Here is a 19,694-nt window from a genome sequence, read left to right as displayed (position 1 = left end):
TCACGACCCTGAAACCATGATCTGAGCTGAAATCAAGAGTCAGACGCCCTCCATCCAGGCCCCCCTCCATCCTGATTTTTTTTAAGTATCTTAACAGGAGAAATATCACTTCTCTGCAAGCATTACTTTTTCACTCTTCTAATTAGTTCAGCATACTGGTGAATGGGTAAATGTTTTACTATGGATAATTTTAAAAATATAAAAATTTAAAGAAAATTTTTTTAATTTTAAAAAATATGTTTAGATGATTTCTTATGTTATAATAACAGTTGTTAATCATATTTTACCACCATTGTCAAAAACAATATCAAGAAATAGATCTCTTTTTAAGACTATTAATCTTTAATTCTGTTATTTGGGATACTTGCATGATTCTGAGCATCCCCAAAATCAGTAAAGGAATCTTAAAAGTTTGTGTATTTCCCACAGCACCTAATAACTCTGTGAGCTGATAACAAGTATTTGATATCTGTCCATCTCTAACTACTATTATATTTTATCATTAAAGAAATGATTTTAACTGGAACTCAGGCTCAGGTTGAGTAGGAAAATTGGTCCATACTGTACCTGTTCTATTAAAAGTTGTAATTACTGAAGGGGAAAGTACCTTCTCCTAGAAGATAAAGGAGGCTTAATTTTTGCTTTCACAATGGCAGAGTAGGCTACTGGGTCCAATCTTCTCACAAAGGACAAATAAAAAATCCAAATGGAACAATATTTTAAGATATTAAAATATTAGGAATAAAAGAAGTATCCCCACAATCGCTAACAGTATTCAACATTGCACTTGAGTCCTAGTCACTATAGTAAGGCCAAAAAAATTTTGAAATATTTAAGTAAAGCAGAGGGAAAAAATTATAAATAGATGATAAGAGTGTATATGGAAAAAAGCCAAAGGTATTTACAAAAATTTATTAGGAACTATAAGGCATTTAGATGTAAGGTGGTTAGATTAGTGTTCTAAATTGTAAAGTGCAAAACTGTAAAGGTTTTAGGATATAAACTAGGAGATATCTATGATCTCGTATTGGGGGAAAAAAGATTTATTTAACAAGACACAAAAATCACAAACAAAAAGATTGATACACCAACTACATTAAAAGTAATGACTTCTCTTTCTCAAAAGGCACCACAAAATATGACATGATACAGATGGAAAGAAGATACTGCAAAATATAAATTATTAAGTAATACAATCAAGAATATATAAAGAAATTGTATTAATTAATATAAAAAATACAAAGGAAAAATACCTGAGGGAAAATAAACCAAATGGCTTAAATAATATTTTCCTAAAAAAAGTATCCAACTGGCCAATAAACCTGTGAAAATTTAGGCAACTTTTTATAATGATGTTTTTCAATCAGGTACATTGGGTAGCTACCAAGGATCTCAAAATATTACTTTTTTGTGTCATGATGGATTTTCTTTAAAGTCTTATGAAAAAAGGAAAGAGAAGTGGAAGAGGAAAACAAAGTGAAGGAGACAGAGGAGGAGGAGGAAAAGAACAGCAATAATGGCAATGATAAGAATTAAGAAAAAGGAGGATAATTGCATGCAAGCTAATTGGCTACCAAAACAGCCACATGACACATATGCTTATCTCACTGGACAGACTTTAGTCACATGACAAAAGCAAGTAGAAAGGGAAAATAACATGTATTCTTTATGCTAAGTTATACCTATCTAAAAATTTAGATTTCTTTTACTATGGATAAAGGGAAGAACAGATATGGAGGGAAAGCAAGTAGTTTATGCTATAAATTATGTAATTTCCCAGAAGTTTACATGTATTTGTATTTTGAAACATTGCTTCTGGCCCCTGTTGAAAATATATGGATCTTGTTTGGTTAATTTACGTCTTGGATCAATTTGTGATCTGCTCACTTATGTATCACATGTAGCTTTTTTAACCAAGGGGCGTAAAATACATATTTTGAATTTGTATCTGTATAGTGTAGCCATTTATGTGGTGGCTTTCTTCCCTTATTTATAAAAAGACCTGTGTTGTAAATTTCATAAATGAGTAAGAATGCCAAATATTTTATTTAATTCATGTTTTTCCATCTCAGTGTTTGATTTTTTGAATCTCTATGTTCTTTATAAAACTAAAAATGAATATCCTGGTTTTTTTTAATGTTTCCTTAATGGTAATAATTCCTTAATAAGATATTACCCTATTTCTGTTAGGATCCTATGTTATTTCTTGATAATATCATGAAAGCAAGGCAAATGCATACGAAATTAAGTTCCTTAGGGATGTGAATATCTAAACCAACTTTTATCTTCAAATATTTTCCGTGAAAATACTCTTTTCATGGGTTTTTCAACATAGGTTCATAATGAGATCAAGTGAGGGAATCATCAGAAGACTGAATAAATCATTGTATCATATAACTAAGTCCAGGCATGATATAACTAAGTCCAGGTAGGAAGACATTAGTTCACTCCATGAATTCAAATTCACAAAACCAAATACCAGGAGAAAAAAGCAAAGCAAAGCATTATATATAGTCTTCAGTATGATATTGAAAGATACCTTCAGTATGACCTGAAGCATTCTATTATGTCTTACAGATTGATTTATATATGTCTGCTTGAATTAGTGATTTTAAGAATTTACTCTTTTTTCTGATAGTTATGATGTCAGATGATTTGCTGCCTGTCCATTCATTCTCGACATCAGTTGTCACTTAGCATCTCCCATTCATATAATCAATTCTTACAACTCCATGAAAGAATACTTCAAAGTAAAATTGATCAATTTTTAAGAATCGAAGAAACATTGCACTATTGAACTCAGACTTTTTAAATACATACATTCACAATATGGGTCCCAGTCATTAAATGTGTATAAACTTCCTGGAGCTCTTTATTGTATTTTAATTAATTTTAATCCTTTAGGATGCATGAGTGTTGTCCAGATTCTGAAGAAAATTGGTGGCATAGATTCTTAGAAGAATTTGGAACAAATACTGGGGTGTAGGAAAGAATGTTTTATGAATACTGCAAGTAGTTTAGAATAACCTTCTACAAGTGTTATGTGGACCTGACTTCTAAAGTTGACACTGGACAGAATTCAGATTATGAAGGATTTTGAAAATAAGATTCAAGAGATTAGATTCTTCACATGAAAGCAAAGGGTATGGCAATGGGAATAGAAAGGATGGAGAATATAGAAAGCACTATGATGTTATAATGATTCATTTGTTAAATATATCCCAGGAATTTCACAAAAGGGATGGAGAGATGAGTGCATATTTTAGATTGTAAAGGGATAAACTCGGTACGTGTAAATAGATCCTGGATAGATGGGATAGAAGAAAGAGAACTATAACATGAAAGACACAATTTGGGTTTGGGTACACATGGGACATACAAGTAGACAAGGATAATGGAGTCACGTGAGAATGATGGAAAGAGATAGAAGTGGGAAGAAATGGAACAATGGGTTGGGGTAACTCCCCATTAAAGATACTTAAATTTTCTCCCATTACAGGAGGTGGGTTATTTTTCCACTTTACTGAATCATCTCTATAAGACAGAAATTGTCAAACTGTGGCCTGCGGACCAAATCCAGACTGACACCAGTTTTTACTAATAAAGTTTTATTGGAACACAGCCAGTCTCATTCATTTACATGTTGTCTGTCACTATCTGCACTACAACATTATAGAGACCATTTGGCCTGTAAAGTAAAAAATATTTACCATCTGGTCTTTTACAGCGAAAAATTTGCTAATTGCTGGCCTTGAAAATGATTCCAGTTGTGAAAAACTAACTTTCAGTGGCAGGACCATTATGGTCTTACCATCCAAAATGAATTTGATATATAGATTGGAAATTCAGTAGAGAGCTATCCAATATCACTTGGGGAATTACCAGTTTTCTGATTCTGTAGTAATTATAATATAGACATTTCTATTTATGATATATGATATACAATAATATCCTAATATGACACTTTAAAAATAAATACATTAAAATTCTGTAAATTTATATTTATAATGTATATGATGAATAAATAAATAAAAATATGCTTTAAGTCAAAATCTACTTTCGTTATTTAAATTTTTTTTCCTATGCCCTATTGATCCATATGGGATAACTTTTTTCAATCAGTTATCCTACAACATTTGTAGTGTCTCTATAATTTCATCAAGTTCAGTTTTCAAAGTACAAAGTCTTGGCCAAATTTATTTGGCTCTGGCTATGTTATCTTTCTGTAATTACCCAGACAGTTTTGTGCAAATTCTGGAACAAAGGATTTGTAATTCTTCTCTAATTCTGTAAAATATCTGATGCAACTACCTACTCCAAATTGCCTTCTCTGTTTTGTGATAATGGTGGTGAGGGGCAAGATTTTATATATTAGCACTGGCTTTTGGCAGTAATAAAGTAACCTTTTTTTTAAGTTTTTATTTTAATTCTAGTTAGTTAAAATACAGTGTTACATTAGTTTCAGGTGTAAGTAACAGAGAAAGTTCTAAGCTGAGAACTACCACAAAGTATCTTCTAATCACAAGTCATTTGTTTTATTATTACTTCATACATAACATTTAAAAATATTTCCCTTAGCAGTATTTGGAATTTTGGTATTTTTTCCCCATGTCCACTTTGTTAATTTCTACACAGTAAAATAAAGCAAAACAAAACAATGGTTTATCCTAATCCTATTACTTAAAATAAGATGTGATCATGTGTTTTTTTTTTTTTAATATGATAATGTTTTGGTCTTCCTTTTTAAGTTGGATATATGCTAAATATTTGCCATGATAGGAAAATAAATTTTTCTCATTACCTTTCTGCTCATTTCACATCTTAGTATCACTATATCCATAAATAAATTAATTTATAAAAGACTCTTTGTTATAAAATAACTAAAGTAATTCTAGTCATATAAGCATATTGGCTAACTGGTCAAATATTTTGATAACAACAGGAATGTGAGACATATTTTGTTTACCTATTCTGAAATAAACAATATTGTACTAACTTAACAGTTAAGGAAATTACTTTTAATCCACTCCATTTTGTAACTTTATAATGCTATTTAATTGAAATGATGTACATTGTTATTGTTTCAGTCACAAATTATAGTTGGATATATCCAAATTTGTGCAGATAAAAGGAATTTATAGATTTAGTGAGAATAAATGTAGATACTAACTTCAGTATTATTGATTGTATTATTATTGGTAACTTTCAAGTATGGACTGACAAACCCAAAAGATGATAAATATATATTATTTTGCCTTACAATATCAAGCTACATAACCAAGGAGCTAATATAAACATACATAGCTAAAAACATTAATTTTATAAAAGTGAATGAATTCTTAGCAAGATATAAGTATCCATGAAATATTAACAATTACTTTTTTAAATCCCATTTTGAGTGAAAACTAACCATTCTATTTTGCATCAGATACTGTAACAATTTCCCATATCTTCATAAATATATTTCAATATGTGTAACATTGCAGTAATCTTATTAAAAGGAGATTGTGTTAAAAATAATGTTTATTTGAATCATGGAAGCACTATTTTTTAAGTGGCAAAATTTCATGTAAAGGGGAATATCCATAATTTAAGAAATAAAGTAAAAATATATATTTCAACACTTAGCTATTAAACTTTCTATAAGCTAGCCATGATCCTGACTTCATTTTTCAGTGTGCATATTATTTCATAACTTCCATAGCCAACACAGGTGTTAGCAGCTTCTAGGCTGATCTATTCAGAACATAGTTTCAAAACAGTTTGTAAGTTTTAAAGTAAGGTCTTAAAATATATAAAGGTGAAAAATGAATAGGTTTCATTAGGCTTGATGTGATTAATACCACTAATCTTACATAACACAAGAAAATGTGGAGTTGCCTTATTTGGCTAGGGTAGGCAGATTTTCTACTTGTGTTACCTCTTAGAATCCTAAAGAGAATCCTTCAGGAGAAACTTGATAATAGATAACCAATTACATCCTCTTTGAGATATAAACAGCATTAAATTAAAAATATAATAAATTAAAACACAAATATTAAATTATACTTGTTTATTCTGGATATTGTATATAGGGATAGTTGTAACATTACTCTTTATATAATTCTATATGTTAAAAATGTTTTATAACAAAAAAACAAAAAGGCACTTTATATATAGCGTAATCCTTCAGTGTGATATAAAACAAAAGAAGAAATAATTATCTACGAAATTATATAGGCTGAAGGTAAAGATAGTCCTAAAGTTAGCAGAAATTATAAAATATTAATATTGGAAAGAAATTTAGTTTATTTAACATATATAAATGGTGTTTTAAATAGATGCCATGTTTTTTTCTAAGTGTTAAGGATCTAGCAGTGAACAAAATAGACAAAAATCCTGTTTTCACAAAGTTTGCTTTATAGTTAGTGTAGGAGGATAGAACATAATAAGAAACAAATTTTTTAAAATGCATTGCATTTATTTGGTAGTTAGGGAAATGGAAAAAGTTAAAATTGGGAAGGGAAGGCTGGAAGGTAATTTTAAAAATTAAAGAGTCAATGGGGCGCCTGGGTGGCTCAGTTGGTTAAGCGACTGCCTTCGGCTCAGGTCATGATCCTGGAGTCCCAGGATCGAGTCCCTCATCGGGCTCCCTGCTCGGCAGGGAGTCTGCTTCTCCCTCTGACCCTCCCCCCTTGCCTGTTCTCTCTCTCTCTCATTCTCTCTCTCAAGTAAAAAAAAAAATCTTTAAAAAAAAAATTAAAGAGTCAATGAAGGCCTCGCAGAAAAGGAAATATTTAAATAAAAACATAGGGTGAAGGAAAAAACAATGCTGACATTTGCATATCTATGGAAATAGGGACCCAGTTGGAAGAAATAGAAAAACAGAAAGTTCCTAAGGAAGATGATCTTAAAGACCTGCAAGGAAGTCAATGTGGCTGGAGCTGCTTGAGCAAGAAGGAGGATTGCAGGAAATTATTTCATAGATGTGAGAGAGGAGATCTGCTAGAGTCTTAAAGCCTGTTAGAATACATTATTTGTTTATTCTGAGTGAAATGAAAAGCTATTATCTGGTTACTAGCAAAGAATATCAATGATTTAATATATATGAATAAGATTATTCTGACTCATGAAATGAGTACAAACCCTAGGGCAGAATACTATGGATAAGAGAGTAGAGTGGTTTGGCCCACATTATAAGTGGGAAGGAGTAAGTGGTAGTTGGATCCTAGTATATATTGGAGGTAAAGACAACTGGATTTGTAGTTGTATTGGACTACAGGAATTGAAAGAAATGAGTCAGGAAATATATCACTATTATTGCTCCAAGCCATGGAAAAATGGATTTTCATTAACCAAAATTGAAAGGAATGCTAGAGGGAAAGGTTTGGGACAAATATTATGATTTGTTCTTGGACATAATAAGTTTGTTTAAAAAAAAGTTGTGTAAATATTTACACTTCTATTAGTAGTGTATACAGATTCCCATTTTTCCATGTCTTTACCAATAACTGGAATTATCAGTGTTTTTAAATTATAGCCATTCAAGTAGTTATGGTTTATAATTATGTATTTAATTTGCATTTTGCTAATGTCTAATAAAGTTGAGAATCTATTCATTTGGTTATTTGCCATGCTTTTCTGCTGAAGTATCTGTTCAAACCTTTTGCCCATTTTTCTATTGAGAGGTTTGTGTCCTTATTATTGAGTTATGAAAGTGACTTTATAGATTCTGAATTGAAGATTTTCTGATACGTGATTTGAAAATATTCTCTCCCAACATGTGGCTTGTCTTTTCCTCTTTTTAATCCTGTGTTTTGAAATGCAGACATTCTTGGGGTGCCTGGGTGGCTCAGTCAGTTAAGCGACTGACTCTTGATTTCAGCTCAGGTCATGATCTCAGGGTCATGAGATTGAGGCCCAGGCAAGTCTCTGTCCTCAGTGGGGAGTCTGCTGGAGATTCTCTCCCTCTTGCTCTGCCTCTCCTCCCCTCAAATAATTAAATAAATCTTTAAAAAAATAATTATATTCAAATATTCATAGGAACATAATCTGTAATAACCCAAAACTGGGTGGGAGGGTGACAAAAATGCATAAACACATAAATGGATAAACAAATCATGGTATTTCCATATAATGAAATGTTACCCAACAATAAAAATCAATGAACTATTGATACGTGCAACAACACACATGAATCTCAGAATAATCATGCTGAGTGAAGGAAGCCAGTCAAAATAGAATATATAATGTATAAATATATTTATCTCAAATAATAGAAAATATAAATTAATCTATAGTAGCAGAAAGCAGATAAATTGTGACCTGGGGACCAGAGATGGGGAGTAAAGGATGAGAAAGAGAAGGGATGGAATGCAAATATTACAAAGGGTTGTGATGAAAAAGGGTAACAGATATCATGACTTTAGAGATTTGTGGATTTATATATATATATATATATATATATATATTTATATATATATATATAAAATATATATATATTTGTGGATTTATATATATATATATTTAGAGGTTTGTGGGTATATATAGATAGATAGATATGACACAACTTATCAAATTATACATATTAACTAGTGAATTTTTTTGTAAGTAAAATTTACTTCAATCAACATGGTAATTCTTGATATATCTATTGGACTTCCAAATCGTAACGTCAGAAATGTACTCTGTTGTTCAAAGGAGTGTAAAACGCAGAAAATATAAATGTTGAAGACATCTAGTATAGATGATGTTTAAAATTATTTTAAAAATGGATAAGATATGAGAATAGAAAGAAAGAGAAATGATCCAAAGATAAAATCCTGGAGCCCTCTAATATTTTCATATTAGACTATGAATAACTAACAAAAGTGACTGAAAAGGAGTATCCAGTTAGGAAGAAGGAATTTCAAGACAGTATGGTGTCCTCAAAGCCAATTAACACAGCTATTTGAAGAGTATGAGAATCATCAACTATGTCAATTGCAGCTGAAAATAATTCATGATAATGAAGATATAGGGTGTTTGGACATACCAATGTGGCTATCAGGAGAGAAGTCGTGAGGAGCTTGACTAGGTAACGTTCAAGAGAGAAATTGGAGCTATAAAGGAGAAAAATTTGGAGCAGAAGCAGGAGAGAGGCAGGTTAAAGAGAGTGTGACTTTTTATCATTTTATTCTTTTAAGTTTGGGGAAATCACAAATTTATTGCGGCTAATGAGAATGATATAGTAGAGGGGGGAAAAATGTTGATCCAAGAGAGAGAAGACACACGATGAAATGATGTTCCTGAGGGGAAGGAATCTATTCACAAGAAAAGGGACATAGATATTAATTAGGAACATAGATATAGTTCACCCACAGCAGCAGGTGGAAAGGCAGAATATATCATCCAAATGTGGGTGGGTGGATAAATGTCTTGGCAGGAGCCTGTGGGAGTTCTTTTATGATCTATGTTCTCAGGGAAACAAGAGGAAAGCTCAACAGGTAAAAGAGAATAAGGAAGAGTAGTTCCTGACTTGACAAAAGAGAATATAAGAAATACTACCTAGGAAAAATGGAAAGTTAGTGAACTATGAAATGCAAAGCAAACTGAAGGCCCACTTGTGTTTAGAAGTATAGATTTAAAGTGATATTTGTTTTGAATTTTTTTAAGAAAGTCTTTCCATTCAAGAAATATTAAAATGTCTTTCTGAGTTTAATTTCCAACCAATGCTAATAAATAATAAAAACAGATGCTAAAAAAGGGTTGCATTTCATGAAATAAAATCAATGCAACCTGTGATTTATTTGTGCTTTGCCTACCTTTGATTTATATTGCTAACATATTTTATTGGGAAATATGCTTGTTTTGAGATATTTTATTTTAAGAATACTCTCGTCCTTCATGTTGACAGAAAAGGACAGCCAAATGGTATGCTGTTCTTAAAACAGTATTTAACTAAAACCATCTAAGCTAGAGAAAATTCCTCAAATAATGAAAAAAAAACCCTCTAGAAATTACTAATATCTAAAGTACAAGGTTTAAGTTAAGTTTACCTCCATTATTATTCATAGAAGGAGTAGGCAATCAATGCAAAAATGCTGGTGCAGGATTTTTTCAGAATTGTATCAGTTTCCATCTATAGACTTACAAGACTAATTGTGGGTTATAATGAATCATATTAGGATTAATTATGTGATAAATTTTAGCAACAGAATTAATAGAATTGAGTGACACAATTGATTTGAATAGCTAATTATACCTTAATCTTAGTAATTCTGAATCTAGGTTATCAAAGCTTAAATACCTAATAAGATAGGTGTGACTAATTAAAATGGAAAGCTAAACTAATTTCTTTTTTTTTTTTAAGATTTTATTTATTTTTTAGAGAGTGAGCGAGAGAGAAACAGCATGAGAGGGGAGAGGGTCAGAGGGAGAAGCAGGCTCCCCGCTGAGCGGGGAGCCCGATGTGGGACTCGATCCCAGGACCCTGGGATCATGACCTGAGCCGAAGGCAGACGCTTAACCATCTGAGCCACCCAGGCGCCCTAAACTAATTTCTTTTTGTTTTATATGATCCTTTACTACTTTTACTGATGAAGCAATGATTAGAAATGTGAATCAGTTACATTTTCAATGTAGAGAAGGTTCAAATAACAAAATTCTATTCACAAAAAAGCCATATAAAAAAACTTTTTTCATATTTTTGTTGGAAGTATTAAAAGTTTATAAAACCATTAAAAGAACCTTTTGTGTATATGTCACATTTTTGCTCATATGTGTAGCATATTATAAAGACAGATGGAAAATTAAAATATATGGTTATAATATGAAGGATCAAAGTGAAAAAAATGTGTTAGGCATTCCCATTTTAAAAGCAGCATAAAAGGAACTGCAACATGTATAAGTATCTTATGAAATTATTTTTCAATTTTTTATATGCATATAGGTTGACTATTTAGAACAATTTTTAATGCTCAGATAATGCACCCTGTGACTTTCTTATAAAATACTGTTTCTGATTTATTTATTTATTTTTTAAAGATTTTATTTATTTATTTGACAGAGAGAGATATAGCAAGAGAGGGAACACAAACAGGGGGTGTGGGAGAGGAAGAAGCAGGCTTCCTGCTGGGCAGGGAGCCTGATGCGTGCTCCATCCCAGTACCCTGGGATTATGACCTGAGCCTAAGGCAGCCACTTAATGACTGAGCCACCCAGGCATCCCAACTGTCTCTGATTTAAATATCTTCTCTTTTAGCCTAATCAAATCAAATCAAGTTATATATATATATATATATATATACACAGTATCATCTAATTTTATTTTACGCTCTATAGATTTCTGGAAATATCATTAAACATAATATATTCTACATATTTTTTCTTAAATTCGAGCAATTGATAGTTCATTTTAACTGATAGTTAATATATTAACCTAAAGGAATATTTATTGCGGGGAAGGGTAGGCTAAGAGAACAAGTGAGATCATCTTTGTGCCTAAAGGTTGTTTGTTTATCTCTGAATAGGATATAAATCAATAATTATTTAAATAACTATTAGGAATATAACAAACAAGAAAACACAACCCTTTAGACATGATAGGTAGTCTCAGTTGGTTTACTCTGAACTTATATTAAACATTAGGTGATTTAAAGAGTGGATTTTCCTATGAAACCAAATCATACAATCTTTTCATGTGATCCTAGAATTTTATCTAGCAAATTTTATTTCAATACAAAGGAGTTGTGGCATCTATTTGTAAAACAGATTCTCTAATAATGTGAATTGTTCATATTATTTTCTTTATTAGAGAGCACAAATGCCAGTGATTGATTACTCTGTCGTTTTTTGTGGGTACTAGATTTTATAGAACGAGATTTTTATTGTGTTAAGACCACATTCTAAGTGACGGTTTTGCTTGCACAAAATTATTTTGGGCATTTTTCTGCACAAAATTGAAAACCAAAGCCAAACAAACAAAAATTAAACAAACAAAAAAAATTAAAATGTTAAAAAAATAAAACCACACAGAAGCCGAAATAAATATATCATAACATCATAACTCTAGTTTGACTTCATCTCTAATCCCATTTAAAAGTTTCTTATTTTTTTTATTATTATGTTATGTTAATCACCATACATTACATCATTAGTTTTTGATGTTGTGTTCCATGATTAATTGTTTGCGTATAACACCCAGTGCTCCATGCAGAACATGCCCTCTTTAATACCCATCACCAGGCTAACCCATCCCCCCACCCCCTCACCTCTAGAACCCTCAGTTTGTTTCTCACAGTCCAAAGTCTCTCATGGTTCGTCTCCCCCTCCGATTTCCCCCCTTCATTCTTCCCCTCCTTCTATCATCATCATCTTCTTCTTCCTTCTTCCTTCTTCCTTCTTCCTTCTTCCTTCTTCCTTCTTCCTTCTTTCTTCTTCTTCTTCTTCTTCTTCTTCTTCTTCTTCTTCTTCTTCTTCTTCTTCTTCTTCTTCTTCTTCTTCTTCTTCACATATAATGTATTATTTGTTTCAGAGGTACAGGTCTGTGATTCAACAGTCTTACACAATTCACAGCATTCGCCATAGCACATACCCTCCCCTATATCTATCACCCAGCCACCCCATGCCTCCCACCCCCCACCACTCCAGCAACCCTCAGTTTGTTTCCTGAGATTAAGAATTCCTCATATCAGTGAGTTCATATGATACATGTCTTTCTCTGATTGACTTATTTCGCTCAGCATAATACCCTCCAGTTCCATCCACGTCATTGCAAATGGCAAGATTTCATTCTCTTTTCATTCCTTTTGATGGCTGCAATAGCCAAACTGTGGAAAGAGCCAAGATGTCCATCGACAGATGAATGGATAAAAGTTTCTTATTGTTGCTTCACTTTCTTCAAAGAAATACACAAACAGGAGTTAAAAAAATCAAGCTCATATTAATTTTGTATCATTCTCCCAAACCTTTGATTGCTTGCCTAATCCCCAAATCACCCTTATTCCATCACTTTTATGTACACAGTTTAATACAATTAGTACATAAGAAGTTAAATTCAATCTCATTACAAGCACAGTAGTGAGTAAGAATCTGTTTATTTTACAACAAGCAATGGAATCTCTATGGCCTCTCTGTGGTACCACTTCTTCTTATAGCTTGAAAAGTCACTTCCCCAAAGAAGCATTTTATATTAGCTAGGGAATTTTTTTAATTACTTGCTGAAATTAAATGCTTTTGTTGGCATGGATTTGATTTACCATCCTTTTGTCCTATGAGATAAAAATAAAAGGGACAAAAATGACTGTGGTTTAACCAACTCATTGCATATGTGAATTTCTATTGTTTCTATTTTATTACTGATTTTATTTTCTTAAAGAAATAAACTAGTGAAGCCTTACTTTGAAGGATTTTTCCAGTTTAGAATGTGAGTCTTTGATAGAAGTGAATAGCAAAAACTATAAGTTGAGCATAGGATACAGAAGTAGGGCTTTCATGTAAATGAACCAATATTATTCGGAACATGAATGTTCAATGTGATATGCAATAATTAATTAGCTCTTATTACCTGAAATATTAGGTCTTCTTTTTTTTTTATTTTCCTTACATGAAAGATAGACTTCAAAATTGACAGTTGACAACAGGAAAAATAAAAGTAGAAACACATATTGTTTTTTGTTTTAAATATTTGCCATCCATCAAACTGAGTTTCTCTACTCATCAGTGTTGCTCTTTTTTTCTATTACTTTCATTTGATACTTCAATGATAAGGCCATGTGTCCTTTTTGTCTTTAAAATTTGATGAATTTTTTTCCAAATTTTGTTCATATTCTCCATCCTCCATAAACAATTACCTGGATTTTACTGTTTTAAAATATTTATTTTATTTGTGTGTCTCTGTACTCAAATTGTACAGTCAGTCTTACTCGGTGGTATTTACATGTTGTCTACTATTTTATGTTTTTATTTTCTCCCTCAAGCTAGTTTGCAAACTTCAAAAGAAACTGTCATATCTCCTATAATCTCACACTACATCCAAAATAATAAGAAATTAAGACTCGATTAATTTTTCATTAGTGAATATAAGACAATATCAGTAATATTATTGGATTTCTTTATATTTAAGAAATGATTCAGTGTCTCATAAAAATTAGAATGAGTACCTCATTCAGAGCTTCTCAACTACTAACAACATAAAAATATAAGAGATAGATCACTTGAATTCTAAACTTCTTGAATTGAACGTACATATCTTTGCTAAAGACTAAGATAAGAAATCACTGTATTTGTGCTCTCTGTCCCCAGTGAAGGCCTTGTAAATCTCGTCATCATATATTGATCCTGTCACAATAAAATCTGCCAGACACACAAAGTTAATGATTGTCATATTTGAAGTACTCTCAAAAGAGAATGATGTTTGCCATCGTAGCCTCCATGAACAAAACCACAGGGCATGACTATGTGACCTGCTGTGCTTCACATTCCACAGCAGGATGGCCGTGACCCTGAGATCAATATCATGAGAACTGTTCAAAGCCTAAATTTCCTGGGAAGGTTTGAAATATTATTGTTAGAGAATTTATGCAGGTTTAGTTTTTTGTTTTTTAATCTCATGATTTCCTATATATACTTAAAGGAATATCATTGGTAAGACTGGAAGAACACATTCTTATTTCTATGTATCTTCTTGTTAACAGTATTGAAAAATCACAATTTGATTGGCATGGTGCTGAGGGCAACAGGGATGGCTTCTCTGTTTCTAGCTTGCATTCTTTTTTTTTTTTTTTTAAAGATTTTATTTATTTTTTTGACAGAGACATAGCGAGAGCAGGAACACAAGCAGGGGGAGTGGGAGAGGGAGAAGCAGGCTTCCCGCAGAGCAGGGAGCCCGATGCGGGACTCGATCCCAGGACCCTGGGATCACGACCTGAGCCGAAGGCAGACGCTTAACGACTGAGCCACCCAGGCGCCCCTCTAGCTTGCATTCTTAAAAATATCTTTCTCTGTGCCATTTTCTTAATGGTCTCCAGTTTTTAAAGATCCAACCAATAGTTAAACCACCTCAGAAATATCTTAGTTTAAAGAATTCTTCCCTCAGCACCACCTCATACTGTACCAAATCATTCCCAATGGAACTGAAAGTTTAACCATTTTGATCCTCCTCTGGACCTTCAAATTTTTGACCTTCCATCATTTTACTGTGTGTGCTGTTCTTTCACATTTTTGAGGCAAATTCATTTTACCCTTTCTCAGATTACTATTTCACACACTCTCCTCTCTTTTTAAACCTCCAAATCTCTCTTCCAGCCCCCTCATTCCCAGTGGACTCAATAACAACTTCAGAAGAGAATCAGTTTGTCCCCTCTACCACCAAATCTACCAACATGCCCGACTCATCATCCGTATTTTGCCTTTCCTCCTGTTTCAGTGAAGGGACTGCTCTGGTTTTAAAGGCCATAGCAATCCCTGTGCATTTTTTTTCTATTCAAGGACTCTGCTTCTGCAGTTACCCCTTTTTTTCTGCATTATCATTTTTTCCTTCTGCACTGGAGCATCTTTCCCATCAGTACATAAACATGTTAGATATTTCACATATTAAAAACAATAAAATATTCCCTTAGGTACCATGATCTCTCCTCCAACTGCTTCATTCCTCTGTAGTTGTTTCAGCAATACTACTTCTTAGAATGGTTTATACTTCCTGACTTTTATGACCTCACCTATCATTCTCCCATAAATCAACAAGAACTAGGATAAACTTCAACCCTAAAACCTCCAACAAACCTCTTTTTTGAAAAGTAAATAGATTTTCAGCTTGCCAAATTATTTTTTGTGACTTTAGCTAGCTTCTCAGTACTTGACCTACTCAGATTCCCTTATTCTTGAAAAACTCTTGCCCTGACTTCATGTACCCCATGCATATGCCTGGCTTCCCTTCTAACTCAAGGTCAGCTCCATTTAGGGTTCTTTGTTGGTTCATTCTTTTTCTGAAGACTTCCTATTGTCCCTATCTCCTTTCATAATAATAACACTAATTTGCTATCATTTTACCTACTATTTATGTTTATGTACTGATGTTGGCTTTATACCTCTAGGTTTTACCTTTTAAAAAAAATATATTTATTTATTTATTTATTTATTTATTTATTTATTTATTTATTTATCGAGCACACAGAGGCGAGAGGCAGAGAGTCTTACACAGATTCCATGTTGTGAGCAGAGCCTGATGCAGGGCTCAATCCCATAAAGGAACTATACACTCAAGGAGATGCAGTCCCAAAATAAAACATGTACCAGCAGGAGCTTTGGCTTGGAGGTAATTGACTCAAGTGAGATTGAACATTGAAGACTGATAAGAGGGAGATGATTGATTAGGGAACATGTTTCCGAGTTAAAGAAAAACATTTGGGAAGCAACACTAGCATACTCCTTGCTATTAGAAGCTTGGCAAAAGTGGTTGCCACTTAAAATGAATTAGAAATTCTTCATCTGCCATTACAAATGGTACAGAAAAGAATAAAAAAAAAAGAGAGAGGTCCACTAACATGGACTTTACATTCAACAAGGGCACCACTTTACAGCAAAGAAGGTATAGCAGTGGATATGTGTCACGAAATCCATGAATCTCATCATCAAATACATTACATGATTTAAGAAGATCTATATTTTTTAGAGTAGTTAACCCTTCCACTATATCATATTTTTAAAAATTTCCTAAGATAAACAAATATGTAAGTAATTTGTATCCTCTTCTCCATGTTTCTTCCCCTTCTTTCTAATTTCTAATTTTACTCAATAGCATTATCTATATTTATGTTTAACATTAATCATTAAATTTTGTGCATGTGATTTTAATTAAATTTTCTTTTACATATAACCATTAGCCATAAAACAACAGGGGGCGCCTGGGTGGCTCAGTTGTTAAGCATCTGCCTTCGGCTCAGGTCATGATCCCAGGGTCCTGGGATCAAGCCCCACATCAGGTTCCCTGCTCCGCGGGAAGCCTGCTTCTCCCTCTCCCATTGCCCCTGCTTGTATTCCCTCTCTCGCTGTGTCTCTCTCTGTCAAATAAATAAATAAAATCTTTAAAAAACAAACAAACAAACCATAAAACAACAGTGAGCTACTTTCCTTTTCACCTTCTCCTCTTATCGCCCTTACATTTTTATTAGGGAAGTTGTCCAGTGACTGTCAACCAACTCTGGCTTAAGCATCCCAGAGTACTTCTCCATCATCCAGTAGGCTACAACTATACCTTCTCCAACAAGATTTGAATCCCAGCTTCAGGAGGGGGACTCCCTCTTTGGGAAGTCTTCCTCAACTATAAGATATTCTTTAGAGTTTTATTTATCTTTAAAGTTATAGCTCGGAATACCTGGGTGGCTAAGTCAGTTAAAGCATCTGCCTTCAGCTCAGGTCATGATCCCAGGGTCCTGGGATCAAGCCCCGCATCCTTCTCCCTCTCCAACTCCCCCCTGTTTGTGCCCTCTCTAAGAAATAAATAAAATCTTACAAAAATAAAAATAAAAAAAATAAAGTTACAGCTCTGTTATAGCTAGTAATTCTTTATGTTAAACTTTCTGTGTTCAGATTACTATATCTCCAGGATGAATCTTGATTGATAAGGGTCATATCAGATATTCTTTTGTCTTAAATATACGTAGACAAACATTATACTGAATATTCTCACCCTCAATCTGGAGAAGTATGCTTGATTCAAATTTTCAACAACTTCAAAAGCCAAGACACTCTCACATTAACTGATTTCACCTTTGTAACTGCCCATGAGTCTTTTCATGGCTTTTTATTTCAGATATTTTCAGCAGCACTTTAATAAATATGATGTTGTCTGTCTTGTAGTTTTGTTGCAAATGTGTATGTGTGTTTTCCTTGTCTTTCCTTTATTCTCTTTGTAGCTTCATATGGCCTCCAGGAGGATAAGTGCTGCCATGTTCCCAATGGAAGACTCATTCTGTGGACTTATTTATTTGGTTAGAGACCTATCTCATGTACCGCTATGCCAAAATTCATCTGGTAGGACAAGAATGTCCAGAGAAAAAGTGAGAGTCTATGGTTTGTTGCTAGATTTTGCCTGAAACGTTGATAAGAATGGAAGCAGTATGGAAATGACTATCTCATTATACAAATTCGGTATGAACAATTCAATTCTAGAATAGGAACCAATTAGTTAAATATAAATTCAAGCTGTGATTCCTGAGGAGCTTAATTTTAGGGCAAAGCCCTGAAGTTGGGACAAGTAATGGAAACAGTAGAAAGATGCTGTCTGGAGATGGGGTTCTCTGGAAACCTAAAGTGTAGAAGTTATACATAATTCAAGAACATTTTAGTGGGCATGGAAGCACTTATTTAGGCAGTACAGACCCCAAACCTCCTGGTAAAAAGCAGTTTTTTTTTCATTCTTTATAAAGCAATCATATTATTTTGAGTGGCTAATTCCCTGCTAATTGTAAACTAGTTGTTGATATAAGGAACCAAAACACCCAAAATTGGTATAGAGCATTTAGGTTTACATAAGTTACTACATAGATTTGTTTTTTCTTGCAACTGGCAAAAATCCCACATTTAACTCTAAGTAATATGACTAGATGCTTAGCTTTCTAATCTTCTGGAAAGAGAATCTCACTCTCTTTCCAATATACACTCTTACTTAGAAATAAATTTATCTCTTTGAGTAGGATTAGGAAATAAGAACTAAGGAGAACTCTAAAAAATATAAAATTACCAGATATAAGGAATATCAATCTAGCATCGAAGGAACCTGTAACCCAAGACGGAGATCCAGACTGTTGCATAGCCATGGATCTTTGAAAGGCAGAGAAATCACAGTGGTATTGGCAGTAGGGGAATTTGCTGGAAATGCACCCTCTAGATGACCAAGGAAAGACCAGAGGAACTCTGCTACCTAACAGCCCAACGTAGATGCTGGGGAGAGAGGGTTGGCCGCTGTGTGCTGCAGAAGCCATGCATGCTACGGGGGCCAGGGGCTGGGGACAAGCCACACACACTGTAGGAGCTTGGCAAGTGAGCAAACTCTTTATTCCTACCATGTCTCTCCAGGGCCCACTCCTGAACAAGCTTAACGCAGTGCCAACCGGCAAAGAAAAAGTAAGTGTTTAAGGGGCATCTCCTCATTTTCACAAAGCAGGCAAAAGGATGAATTTGGGCAGAGAAGCAATGCTTTGAAAGCTGAACGACTTGGTTTAATAGTTATATTAATGCATCAATAGTCTTTAATACTCAAATGTTTATCAGAGATAGTGATACATATTGATAGAAATTTCAATTCACTTGAACAATGGTAAAAATTCCAAGTAAATTAGCTTTGAATGTATCAAATAAATTAGTTTTGAAAATATTTGAAGGAACAGTAAGAAAACTCCAAAGAGAAATGAATAGTTGTGTAATTGTTATGGAATATTTTTAACATACTTATTTCTTTAGTAAAGAATAAAGAGAGATAATAGTAATTTGATTATAAAGGATTTGGACAATGAGATGAACAAACTTGATCTAAGGACACATATAAAACACTACTTTCTACACCAGTCAAATATAGTATTTCCATCATTCACAAGTAGTACATAAACAAAATAATTGACCATATAGTAGGTAATAGAACAAGTCTCACAAAATTTAAAGATGTTACAAATCTCATCCGACCAAAGGAAGTCATTTTAGAAAGCAGTCACAAAACAGTAACAGCAATGATAGTTACA

This window comes from Mirounga angustirostris, unplaced genomic scaffold (genome assembly GCF_029215605.1).
Source record: "Mirounga angustirostris isolate CCGP_5_RB_7025 unplaced genomic scaffold, mMirAng1.0.hap1 SCAF_3, whole genome shotgun sequence".
NCBI lineage: Eukaryota > Metazoa > Chordata > Mammalia > Carnivora > Phocidae > Mirounga > Mirounga angustirostris.
Note: the sequence above shows the minus strand (reverse complement) of the source record.